The following is a 13,062-nucleotide window of genomic DNA, read 5'->3' on the forward strand; positions in this document are numbered from 1 at the left end:
TGTCCTTTGAGTGAGGACTTTGCATCATCTTAATTTACATGATTCATTTTGCAGAGGTGGGAAATTACTTCATTTTTTTCAGACTCTTCATTTTAATTTACCTGTTTTAGATTATAATGTGCCCCAACAATCTTTCCTGTATCTAGTCATTTTGTATTTTTTACCTTTGTCTTCCTCCTGAACCCATTCACATTGCTAATACTAACTGCACACAAAGAAAAGAGGTAACAAATCCTGGTGAGGGTTTGGAGAAAAGAGAACCATTGTGCAGTGTTGGTGGGAATATAAATTGATATACTCATTATGGAAAACATTCTGGAGGTTGATCAAATATTTAAAATTAGATCATTTTTGGGTATATACCCAAATGAACTGAAATCACTTGAAGATACCTCTTCATCTTGAAGAGGTATCTGCCCCATCAAGTTCATTGCAGCATTATTCACAACAGCCAAAATATGGAAACAAAACGTGGTCACTACATGTAATGGAATATGATTCAGCCTTAAAAACGAAGGAAAGCTTCTCATTTGCAACAACATGAATTAACCCGAAAGACATTATTTCAAGTGAAATAAGCCAGAAAGAGAAAGACAAATACTATATGATCTCATTTATATGTGGAATCTCATTTATATGTCTACTCATAAAAGCACAGAATAGAATGATGGTTATCAGGGGCTAGGGAATGGGAGACATGAGATGTTGGTCAAAGGATACAAACTTTCAGTTATAAGATTAATAAGTTCTGGGGAGCTAATGTATAGCTCTGTGACTATAGTTAATAATGTACTGTATACTTGAAATTTGCTGAGAGTAGATCTTAAGTATTCTTACCATTCACACACAAAAAAGTTAACTATGTAAGGTGACTGATGTGTTGTTAGCTTGATTGTGACAATCATTCCAAATGTATACATATATCAAATAACCAAATTATATATCTTAAATATTATACATTTTTAAAAAAGATTTTATTTATTTATTTGAGAGACAGAGAACACAAGGTTGGGGTAGGAGGAGCAGAGGGAGAGGAAGAAGCAGTCTCCACACTGAGCAGAGAGCCCAATAAGCAACTCAATCCCAGGACCCTGAGATCATGAACTGAGCCAAAGGCAGATTTTTAACTCACTGAGCCACTCAGAGGTCCCAAATATATACTACTTTTAATTGTCAATTATACCTAAATGAAGTTGAAAAATATAAATAAAATAAATCTAACTATGGTGTCAGTAATCGCTGGTCTCAACTATATCAGCTAAACTCTTATTATTCTGAAATAAATTTCTATAATATCAAACATCCTTAACTTTCATATAGCCTGTAAAATAAAGAAACGAGAACTCATTTTTTTCTGTATATATTCCCTAAATATTTGTTGGCAGGGACTGACATTATCACAGTATTTTGGATGAAGTCTAAAACAATCTCCCACATACTTTTCACAATCTTTTGTATAGTAATTTCTCTATAACCACTTGTTAAATGCATGAAAATGAATATTAAAATTGAAAAGGATCTTATAGATCATTAGGCTCTATTTTTAGTATCAATACTCAGTCTAGGAATTCTTACAACTTTAGCCTTGTCCTGTACTCAGAATAACCTCATTTTAGATTCTAACAGTTAATGGAGGGGCTTTGATAATAATACACACACACTGAGCTCACTTCACTGGAAGGGAGGTATAGGAGATAAACTTCAGATGCAAGTTTCATTCTGGAAATATTTTTATAGTTGCATATAAATGCAACAGCTTCCATAAAATTTCTCTGATCAAGCAAAGTGAGGTGACAGGGTTCCTTCCTCCATTTAAACCCAAATTGCTGCTTTTCAACTGCAAAAATAATGACACGGTAGATAATACATAGCATAAATATTGGATAATCCACTTAGACATAAAGTTTTTACAGCATATCTAGCCCCTCTCATTTATGGCTTTCTGATATGTATACGCCAAGGGAAAAGGGACAACTGGCTGACATGTTGCTGGGAAATGTTCTTTAATTTCTTTTTTTTTTTTGAGATTTTATTTATTTATTTATTCATGAGAGACAGAGAGAGAGAGAGAGAGAGAGAGAGGCAGAGACAGAGGCAGAGGGAGAAGCAGGCTCCATGCAGGGAGCCCAACGCGGGACTCTATCCCCGGTCTCCAGGATCAGGCCCTGGGCTGAAGGTGGCGCTAAACCGCTGAGCCACCGGGGCTGCCCTGTTCTTTAATTTCAAGAGCAAAACAAAGGCAAAGGAATCTGAATGAAAGAAGAGAAACAGGAGACCCTTTTAGACTGTGGTGCATTACTTTTTACCTTGCTTTATTTGTGGAGATTTGGAGTGTATGCTACCTGAAGGCAATGTTCTCATTGCACCACAAACTGGACCAAAAAAGTACAATATGGGATATCTCAGGAGGGAGAGGAAGAAGTGAGGGACACCTACTGGAGCTGAAGGAGTTTGAATCAGACCCTTAAAGGTAGAGTGAAATCAGGGAGACTGTGGATTTGGAAAGACAGTGGAGATGCATTCTCATGACAAAAAATACTTATTAGACGTGAATGCCTGTGAGAAAATGAAGCCTTGTCGGTAGACATTTAACAGAGCAAGGAAGCATATGTAGATGAAGAGGAGAATGGGTAATTGAGAGCTCCATGAAAAATATCACATTTAAAAGAATGATAAAGGAGTGGACACCAGTTATTAGACCAAAATAGAAGGAAAATCAGAAAATATTAGTTTCCTATATATCAAAGGAGGAGAGAGTGTAAAGAATGAGATCAGCAGTGTTAGATGCTCAAGAGGGGTCTAGTTAGTAAGCAGTGAAATGAGTCATTGGATGCATGATTTTTAGTTCACTGGGGAATCTTACCGAGGCTGATTTCAAAATTAATGGAAAATCTAAATTGAAATGATGAGTGGAAAAGCTGAAGAAATGAAAAATAATTAGAGGCTTAGCTTAAGTAATGTGTCAGTGAAGGAAAAGAATAACAGATGTTGATGTCTTGAGTGCGAGGTAAGGAACTTTTTAAGGATGAAGGCAGTTGGAACAACCTACAGACAGAAAAGAATGGAATCACAGAAAAGTAAAGTTTGAAGGCACAAGATTAAAGAAAATGCTTGAATCAAGGGCCTGGGGAATCTGAGAGGGATGACTGAGTATATAGGTTGAGTTAGCAGTTGGAGAGGAGAAGATACATGGCTTCCTCTGAAATAGGAATGTAATGTATGTGCTCTTAGGGGAGGGGAGAGACAAGCAAGTTACAGGGTCTCATGTTGATTATATTAATTTTCTCTCTAAAGAAAAGGATAAGACTTTTTTTTTTCCTGAATAAAGAATTTAAAGGAAGAAAAAAGGTTATAGATATATGATAAAATTTTGTAGCAACCCCTAGAGAAAAGGGAAAGACAGTCTACAGCATGTCTAAACTTCTTTTGTGATTATTTGGAACCAACACAAGGGATAACTGTTCTTTGGGAAGACTATATATATCTCAGCATGATGTACTATGAATTGAATAGACTTAAAATGAAGGGTAATAGATAACTTAGAAAACTACTAAGTACTAATAACAATAATAATAGTTAAAAGGATTAGGAGTAAAACATGCATCATTTAGCAATCATTTTTTATGAAAAATTTTGTACCTAATACTTCTTTTATTTTCATCTATCAATCTGAGAAGTTGGTCGAATAAATTTTGTATAACCCATTCTAAAAATAAAATAAAATAAAATAAAATAAAATAAAATAAAAACTTTCTAAGAAAATACAAAATCAATTGTATACCAGAGCTAGGACAAACTTGCCCTTATTGCTTATCCATGAATTATTTCCTTAAACTACATTAAAGCTTATAAAAATCATTTACCCATGGCTGAGACAGAAGATTTCAATTTTATATGGCATTCATTTTGTAATAACTAGAGACAAGGATTTCAAAATTAGCCCTAACCTGTTTTTGAAATGTAGACATTTTGACATTTGTCTGGATTTTTTAAAATATAAATTTGATCTTTGACATATATTCCTATTTAGTAGAATACAAACATTTTTTTTCTTTAGGCACAAGTAAAAGTGGTAGAATAGTTACTATTTCAAATAGTTGAGGAAACACCAAAATCACCCTAGTAGAGTAAAAAGCTGTGATCAGCTATCACAAACAACCACACATCATAAGCCAACTAAACCTAACAAAAAACCAGTTCAAAGTTTACCTTTACCACTGATCAATTCACAAAACAACAACAACAACAAAATCTCATGCTTTTTTGGATTTGTGAGATATAACGATCCAAAACAAAAATTAGGATTGCAAAAATCAATGGCTTAATTATCATTTTTATCAACCTTATCAGCAGATCATGCATCTACTTAATCTCCATATATCTTGTCTAAGCACACTGTATTGAGCTCAGTGAGTTTTAGAATGGGCATATCTACCTGTTTTGCTTGTTTATAATGTCACCAGTAATAGAGGAGTTTGATAAACTCGTGGGTATTGTTTCTAGTCTGTCTGGTATTTCTGGAAATTTTCTGGAAGCAAACTCTGCACTGAGAATGGGTTGACAGGGGTTGACAAGGACCTGAATCCTTCTCCAGAGTTTTTCCATTCAGAGCTTATAAGAAGACTCCCTTTCTCTTCCATCTGAAAATGTAAACTCACAATGCTACAAACATAATCTCCACTTAAGACACGCATAAAATAAAGCCAAAATAGGGGCACCTGGGTGGCTCAGTGGTTGAGTGTCTTCCTTTGGCTCCCCTTGGGGAGACTGCTTTTCCCTCTGCCTATGACTTTTCCTTTCTCTGTGTCTTTGATGAAAAATAAATAAAATTAAAAAAAAGATAAAGCCAAAATAGTGAAGCCAATATTTTTTTCTCTAAGATTTTATTTGAGAAACAGAGTAAGAGAGAGAAAGAGAAAGAGAGATAGAGAGAGTGCATGAGGTGGAAGAGAGACAGAAAGAGTCGGAGAAGTAGACTCCTTGCTGAGCAGGGAAGGAGGGGCTCCATCCTAAGACCCTGGGATCAGGGCCTGAGCTAAAGGCAGATGCTTAACTGACTGAGGCAGTTTATACTTTATACATCAGTCTTTCAGTGGATCTCTAAGACCAGAAAAACTACCAATTTGGATTCCCATTTGGATTCACTGATTAGGAAAAGTGGTGCTAAATCTGCTGCAGGGGAATTTACTATAATTCATGATTATATATATATATATTTTTTTTAATATTTTATTTATTTATTCATGATAGTCACAGAGAGAGAGAGAGAGGCAGAGACACAGGCAGAGGGAGAAGCAGGCTCCATGCACCGGGAGCCCGACGTGGGATTCGATCCCGGGTCTCCAGGATCGCGCCCTGGGCCAAAGGCAGGCGCCAAACCGCTGCGCCACCCAGGGATCCCTAATTCATGATTATATTGTGTAGAGCTCAAGAGCATGATCTCCATAGGTAGGCAATTTGAATCTGAACTCCCTGTTCCATTAATGCTTTGGTTTGGGGAAAATTATTTAACATTTTCAGTTCTAACTTTCTCTTCAGTAAGAGAGGGATCATAATAATAGTATCTATCTTGTATGCTTATTAATTGAATGAAATGAGATAGTGATTTAGAATTCTTATTAGAGTGTTTTGCATATAGTAACTATTCAATAAAGTATAACTGTTTTTTCTATTATTATTTATATTGGTTGTCATTGGTGTTACTATTAGCAAGTGAGAAGAAAACCAGTTATTTAGGAACTGACGCTGTATTGCTGCCATAAAGATGGTGCAGCTTTGTGTTAGGAATTGTGACAAAGAACATCCTTTTGCATTTGTCATGTTTGAGGAAAAGACGTTATTGAACATTTCAGTCTCTCCTTATGTCAAATAATTTGAGATCTACATGTGAAGTAAGAAAGACAACAAATCCAGTCAGCTGCATCTCTGCATTTCCTTTCTTAGTAATGTGCGTACTCAAGAATTTTGCCCATTTAAAAAAATTGAGTTGTTTTTCTCATATGGATTTGTTGAAATTCCTTAAATTTACTGCAAGTACTTTTTCAAGTGTGTTCAGCAAATATATCTTCCCACTCTATGGTTTGTATTTTTACTATCTTAATGGTGTCTTTTGATGAAGGGAAGTTGTTAATTTTACTCAGTGCAATTCATCCATCTTTTCCTTTAATGTTATTGCTTTTTGTCTACTGTATACAAAATCTTTGCCTTCAATAAATATATGAATAATTACATTTGTTACTTTATAGAAGTTTTGTTTTATAAATTCTTCACCTTTTTCCTACCATCCAACTGCAACTGATATTTGTGTGTGTGTGATATACAAAATAGAGGTAAAGGTTCAACCTTTTTTCCATATTGATTCCACATTGATTTCCATTAGATTTCTTGTTATTCCTGATTCCTTGAATTTCTGTATAAATTTTAGAAAAAGATTATTAATTTCTATGAGGAAAAAAAAGTCTCATAATTCTGAATAGCATTGCAATGAATCTATAAGCAGCTTTTGGAAATTGTTGTCTTATAATAATTATTTGTCCAATCTATGAACATGGTATATCCTCCATTTATTTAGGTATTCTTTAATTAATCTCAGTAGTGATGTCATATTTAGTTGAACGTCTCGATAACTTTTGTTCAATTTATTCCTGCATATTTGATTTTACTGATGCTGCTATAAATAGTACATTTGTTAAACTCATTTTTATAAATTGTGCTGGCATGTGAAAGGCATTTAATTTTTTTATATTGACCTTATATTTAGAAAACTTGCAAAATCATCTGTGAATATGAGTAATATATATGTAGATTATTTTTTTTGAATATTTTTATTTATTTATTTGAGAGAGAGAGAGAAAACACAAGTGGGGGGATGGGTAGAGGGAGAAGCAGACTCCCTGCTGAGCAGGGAGCCCAACATGGGGCTCAATACCAGGACCCTGGGTTCACGACCTGAGCCAAAGGCAGACACTTAACTGATGAGCCACCCATCTACCCTTATATCTGTAGATTCTTAGTGAAAAAAAATTATTAATTCACCAGATTGTGAATCTAAGTGGCATCAGAAACTTTAGAATAAGTCAGATACTTCAAATCCATTTTCTCTTTACTTTCTAGTGTCCTCCCTGGGAAATAGCAACACTTCAATCCAGAAACATCTAGTTATCTATGACTTTTTTTTCCTTTTATTTTTCTATATTCAACCATCAAAATCAGGAGATTCTTTTTCTTTGACCCCAAATTAACCCTTTCATATCTTCCTCACACTCTCACTTTATTTAGTTTAAGTCCTCATCATGTCCTGCCAGGACACTTAAAAGAAGCATCAAACTAGGGACACCTGGGTGGCTCAGTGGTTGAGCATTTGCCTTTGGCTCAGGACATGATCCCGAGTCCCAGGATCAAGTCCTGCATGGGGCTTCCTGCATGGAGCCTGCTTCTCCCTTTGCCTATGTCTCTGCCATTCTCTCAATCTCTCTGTGTCTTTCATGAATAAATAAACAAAATCTTAAAAAAAAAAAAAAGCATCAAACTAATTCCTGTCCTTCCATTGCATCTTTCCCATGAAAATCTTGTCATGACACTCTTCTGTTCACAGAAGATATATTAAAATTTGGCTTTTATTTAAACATTTTTTTGGCATTAATCTGAATGCATATTCCCAGATGATAATTTGTATCCTGACTTAGAACATAATTTCCCATAATACATTGTTCAGAGGTTATGTTACCTTTCTCTGCCTTATAGAATATAGCAAAATGTAAAATTTAAGTAGACGTGAGCAAAAGAGACAATGATTTTGATTAATCTGGACTTTTGGTCATAAACCTCTTTGATATCAGTTCAGGCTAGATTTCCTTTTAAAGTATGAACATTTCCATTCTTCTTATTTTCCTTTTCCTTTTGATGCAATTGTTTTTCATGACTTCCACAGTGCAGAGAGAAGAAGAATGAAGTTATCAATAAGCTTTAAAATGATATTCTATTAATTCTGTTGTAGTTAGAAATAAATTCCTGAGCCATAGATTGAATAATGTAAAGATTCTGAATAAGCACATCAATTGAACTGCTTAAAGCTTTGCATTAAACTTGTGTTTATCCTAGAGTACAGAGGCCTGATATTCTAATTCTAAAAATCTCAGTGACCTTAGAATGCTAAGCCATTAAATATAGCTCAGTCTGTTCCTTGCATCTACAGTAATATTATCAATATCTTTGATATTTATAAGGAGTAGGGATATTGAAAAGATGTGTATATATATATGTACATATATATATTTTTAATGGAGTGTTTCTCTTCAGTGAACACATTTCTAACTTACAGCTTCTGAAGTATCACCTGAGGCAATTTTATCTCGTGTAGATCTGAGACATGCCCCTTAATAACAGCACTGACTAATAACTAAATGAAAAATACCCTATAGTCCTTGGCACAATAAATTAACATGACTCAAAGTAATCTTGGTAGTCAATGCTGTATTTGTGTAAATTCTTACAGCTTTTCCCTTTATGACCTTTGTTAGCATATTTGAATGACAAAATTGACAAAGATTAAAATAATAATTTTTCCGATTGGCAGAGTTTCTGCAATTGGTGGAAGCATATTAATGGAGCATTAATTTTCATTGTTTCACTTCCTCTTAATTGATGAAAATTCCTGAGATGACACAGAAAGTCCTCTTTATATTCTAGCCACAGGTATTCCTGCTAAATTAGTCTTACTTTACTCTTCCTTGAAGAACAATAAATGCATCAGATCATAGCTAACGGTCCTTGAGAAAACCAGGGCTGCAAATAAAATCTCATTCACCATTTCTTTGATCATAGTCTTTAAATTGAAAGCAGAAGTCTCCATGCTTCTGTCAAATCAGTTGGAACTGGTTTGAAAGCCCAAATTGAAGTTCATATACTCAACAAATCAACGGCTAAATGAACTGTCTGGACGTCTAACAAAGTGTGATGAAGAGCAGTGTAATTTTCATGTAAGTCAGTCAAGTTACCCTTCGTGATACGTTGCAACTACTATAGTGTTTTATGTTATCCTCCCACTCTTACTTGGTGACTGCAAAATGCTTGATAGCACCCTAGGTATTTGTAGAACTTACAGAAAGACCAAATTCCTGGTTTGCAGAAGTACATACGCTTATAAGTATATCCCGTAATATTTCCACACAGTTAGACACCCTAATTATGATTCTATTAAGAATTGGGAGGAGTTTGGAGAGTCCGATTGGCTCAGCGGTTTAGCGCCGCCTTCGGCCCAGGGCCTGATCCTGGAGACACGGGATGGAGTCCCACTCGGGCTCCTGCATGGAGTCTGCTTCTCCCTCTGCCTGTGTCTCTGCGCCTCTCTCTCTCTGTCTCTCTGTCTCTGTCTCTGTCTCTGTCTCTCTGTCTCTCTCATGAATAAATAAAATCTTTAAAAAAAAAGAATTTGGAGGAGTTCGATTTTCTTAGTGTGATAGCCTTATGAGGTTTTGTTTGTATTGTTATTTTGCCTTGACAAAAAGTACTTCATATTACTGTTAGGAGAGTTTCTATCCATCCAGTAAGCTTGCAGGAGTCCAAATCTCATATATTCCCCTAACCATCTGGATTTGGACATAGCAATTTGGAGGACTTTTGTAGACTATTGTATGTATTTTCCAAATATGAATGTAGAATATTTTCTATAACTGCCTATTTTAAGAACAACAATAAATAGATAAGCTAGGAAAGTGCTCAAGGTCCTATTGTCCTAATTATTCAAACTCCATGAGAATCTCCCTTGTTTGTCAACCTAATTCCTTAGGGGTGGCATGAGCACGCTATGAAGGCACACACATGAGTTGTGTCTTTCCACAATGTCAGCTTTATTCAATCATAAAGCAAAGTTAAATCACAATTACAAAGCATTTTCAGGATTCCAAACTCAATGGCAATTCACCATGGGATTGAACTGGCTTCTTACACAGCACACAGAGCAGGAGAAAAGACAAACCACACAACAAACAAGATAACAGGATGTATCTTCCTATACCTAACAGGGTGTAGGAAGTTAACAAAGCAAACTTGAAGTCAGTCTGTGGGCACACAGTTGAGATAACCAGCTGTCTGGTCCAAGGCAGCTCTCAGCACTTCCTCTTTCTTATATCCAAGCAGTAAAGGATCTCAGTTCTGTTTGGAGATCAAGCAGGCTGAGCCTTCGGTGGTAGTTGCCTTATTCAAGTGGTCAGACATAGAGGGGTCAGGTCTGAAGGGTCTAACAGTTTGCTGCCAAAATCCTTCCCCTTTTAAAGGGATTTAATTGGTTTTGGGCTCCCACAGTCCTCCTCTGGTTCTGCTCATTATCAGTTCCAGGGTGTCAGCTGATGTTTGCAATATCTCCTAGCTGGAGTATCTTACCTCCTTGCATCATTACTTGACACAGGCTCCTGCTTGACATGAGAGACTCCATTTTGCTCTCTACAGGGGCCACATAAAAAAACTAAGCACAATACTCCCAATGGGATCTGACCAAGGAGGAATAGAATGAAACTATTACCCCTTTGTTCTAATAATTTCAATGCAGCCTAAGATTTATGAGTGTATTATCTCTATAGAATTCTTCACTCAGGGATCCCTGGGTGGCGCAGCGGTTTGGCACCTGCCTTTGGCCCAGGGTGCGATCCTGGAGACCCGGGATCGAATCCCACGTTGGGCTCCCCGTGCATGGAGTCTGCTTCTCCCTCTGCCTGTGTCTCTGCCTCTCTCTCTCTCTCTCTGTGACTATCATAAATAAATAAAAAAATAAAAATTAAAAAAATTAAAAAAAAGAATTCTTCACTCATATACACCAAAATAAGTGTTTTTAGAAATAAGTATTTTTAATTCAAGTCACACTTTTCCACAGATGTCATATGTAATCACATCTTTAATATCGAATCTCTAGCAGGATTTAAATTCACTGAGGCCTAGAGATTTAAATGAACATAGCAGAGCTATCACTCTCCATTTTCTCCTCAAAGTGTACTTATGCTACCTCCACACTTTCAGTCATATTACACCTAGCTTCATCATTATTCTTATTTTACTTATCTTGCAGCTTATTAAAGAGGTCATAACAATTTTAATGCACCAAGATTTACAACTCAGAACCACTTCTGGATTATTTGTTCATACCCCTCCTTTGGCATTAATAATATAATTTATAATATTGTACATTAACTTTCTATGTCTAACATTTACTTTCTTAGTACCTGTTGCACCTTAAGACTATAATAAATGAAAATTGTTAAGCACAATTTTGTAGTGAAGTAGTGTTACATTATGAATCATATAATTGAGTTCTGATCCTTTGGTGATAATTGAAGGGCCACATAACATCAACGGGCCTCTATTTCATGACATAAAATGTTGACATTTGACTACATGAACTTTAAATCTCTCTTTAAACTCTAAATTTTTTGACTAGTATAACAACCTATAAGCTCCATAAAGCAGGAAGTATATGTGTACTATTTATTATTAGTTCCCTGGGCATTTAATATAGTGAATAGCATTTATTTATTCATCCACTCAACATAATTTCATTGCTGTATAAGCTACTCTTCAGGGAACTTGGACTAAAGAAATAAACAAATCCCTTTCCTCTTGTATTGTCTAGTGAAGGGAGAGAGATAAATATATGTTAGAAGTTTATTAGTGATAAATACAGCAAGGAAAGATTATCAGAAATGCTAGGATTGGGTTTGCAATGTTCAATATAGTGATCAGTGGAGACCTCGCTGTGAAGGTTACATTTGAGCAAAGATTGGAAAGATGTGGGAGTGAGTCATACAGGCACATGGTGAAAGACTGTTCCTTGAAGCAGGAACAGCCAGGCCAATTCCTTATGTTGTAATTGTCTGATTAACCAAGAAAGGACCAGAGATATTAGAGCTCTTTTCTGAAGAAGTCAGAAGTAACAAGGAGCCAGTACGTCTTGTAGGGACTTATCACTGTGAAGAGGTTGACCTTGATTCTATGTAAGAGAGTCCTTGGACAGTTCTGAACCAAAAGGTGGCATGATGTGATTTTCTTTTTCTTTTTAAAGATAGCACTAGCTTCTAGGTTGAGATTAGACTATAAGGGGAACAAGGATACAAGCAGAACTACAGTTTAGAGATGATGATGGCTTTGATAAACAGTGAAAGTGATGGGAAGTGGTAGCATCATTGGATATATTTTGAAAGCAGAGACAACAGGGGCTTTTAAATGAAAGAAAAATCAAAGGTAATTCCAAGGTTTTGGAAGGATGGAGTCACTACTAACTGAGGTACAGTAAAGCAAGTCTATGGGAGATACCAGGAATTTAGCTGGAATATATCTGTTTTGGAGTGTCAGGCATCAATAATTGCTCAATACATGTGTGCTGACTGATTATATCTAACATGTTTAACATATACTCTTTTCCATATATCATATAGAATTAAAAAATAAAAGTTATAAGAACTGGCTTTCAAAACCTTTCTTCATACAAGGATTTTTTTTTTCTCCCAGTTTATATATACTGTCTTTCTTAGAGCAATGGGGGTGGGGAAAAACAGATTCTCAAGATTTAAAGGAGTAGATAATTTGATATGTAGTGACTGATAAACATATGTTATTATCCCAATTTGCAAAGGTAAGGTAGATTTTCATTATATCTTCATAGATCAACATCTACTTGAGACATATCCATTAGAAAGCACAGTCTATATGTATTTTTTGTTTAGACTTACAGTGAGTGAAAAAGCTGCTGTTAGTGAAAAATTGTGAGAACTTCTTTAGTTATTTAGAAACATTAGGATATCATACAATTGTAAAAAGTGCGAGTCCTGTTACAAATAGTAAAAAGATGTTATTGAACCCTTATCTTACTCCATATACAAAAAACAACTCAAAAGGGATTAAAGAATTAAATATAAGATTTGAAGTCATAAAACTATTAGAGGAAAACACAGGGAAAAGCTTTATGACCTCGTATTAGCAATGATATTTTGGATATAGCCCACAAAGCACAAGCAACAAGAGCAAAAATAGACAAATGGGATTGCCTCAAACTAAAAAAGATTCTGCAGAGTAAAG

This window comes from Canis lupus, chromosome 17 (assembly GCF_003254725.2).
Source record: "Canis lupus dingo isolate Sandy chromosome 17, ASM325472v2, whole genome shotgun sequence".
Lineage (NCBI taxonomy): Eukaryota > Metazoa > Chordata > Mammalia > Carnivora > Canidae > Canis > Canis lupus.